We start from the raw sequence: 1,536 nt of genomic DNA on the forward strand, positions 1-1,536 counted from the left end.
TTGATAAAAATCATACTTTAAAATATGTGAACATATAATATAATTAATGCTACTTTATGCTAATTAATGGAACCTATCTGGCATAAATCTAGTTAAGCGCCCATAGGAATTTTTCCAGTTTCTTTTCGGAAGCCTAAGTACTACGAGTTAAAAACGATGGTGCAAAAATAAATTATAGGAAATCATTAGTTTTTAGGAATAGGTCACAAGGTAAAAACAATTTGACTTGCTATTAGAAAAAAAATATAATACACTTATTTAAAAAAACATAGTACTAAACTCTGCCTCAGACTCCAACTCTGATTCATTCGGTCCCAGACTCTATTACATTCTTCACGTTTGCGGGGTCGTAAAGAACTGAACACAATTTTGCAAGACACCACATTTTTTCCACATTGTTGGTGTGTGCTCTGGTCCTCAGATGTTTGAAGTGAATTGAGTGATTTACAGTTAGATGTGTGTGACCCTTATCTTTTAAACAATCATACTTATATGACTATTATTTACATGGCTTGTATTTTTTTACCGGGAAGTAATTTGAATAAGGGCCCCCAAAAAATAAGACGTGAGCGACATTTTATTTTGATATAAAAATACAGCCGATACGGGGAACAAAAATGAATATTGTTTATAGCTAAATGATTATGGTATTTTTCTTCCAGAGTGTTTAACTTAAAAATACCTATTATTAAATTATTAGTATTAAATTAGTCAATTTGCATCTTTATTAAAATTATTTTCAATCTTCATCACACAAGGTTCAGTACTTGATAAATGGTCCTAGGGCCCCCATACATCAACACAGGAATGACCCAACCAGGAGAATCTCGAATTCCCGGTGGGCGTATCCACCACTGTAATTTACTATTACACACAAAATTCCCAACAAAAAAAATTTGTGTAAGCGCTTAACTAGATTTGTTCTACTCTTTTATCATACAATATATGATGGTAATTATTAATTATTATTAATTAATGAAAAATCAACTTACTCATTTAATTGACTGGGTGACATGATTTCTGTTTTTCCACCATCGATATTCATATCACTTAATTTAGTTATTGTACAATCAACATTTTTTTGGTCTAATTTGCTATTTACACCATCAATATTCATATCGTCTGATTTAGTTATCGTACAATCAATATCAATATCAGTATCAATATTCATATTGTTTAATTATGTGATCATCCACGTCTAGAATAAAATTAATATAGATCTGAAAAAAATACAAAATAGAAGTTACTCATTTTTATACGTATATATGTACTCGTATTATTATTATTTTATAGGTAGGTTATTCTATCAAAGTAAGCCCCAATAATGTCCATAGCCCCCAAACATTTCCCATATTTTGTTTTAAGCTTATTCAATATTATTCAAGTAAGGTTTTAGCCCCCCCTCCGCCCCCAATCCGAAACGCTATTTGCGCCTATTGATACTCTATACTAAAGAACAAATTGTCAAATTATGTTGGTTTCACTAATTTTTAGTTACCATGACTACACATTTTAATTTGTCTACTTAGTTTGATC

Source organism: Acyrthosiphon pisum, chromosome X (genome assembly GCF_005508785.2).
Source record: "Acyrthosiphon pisum isolate AL4f chromosome X, pea_aphid_22Mar2018_4r6ur, whole genome shotgun sequence".
Lineage (NCBI taxonomy): Eukaryota > Metazoa > Arthropoda > Insecta > Hemiptera > Aphididae > Acyrthosiphon > Acyrthosiphon pisum.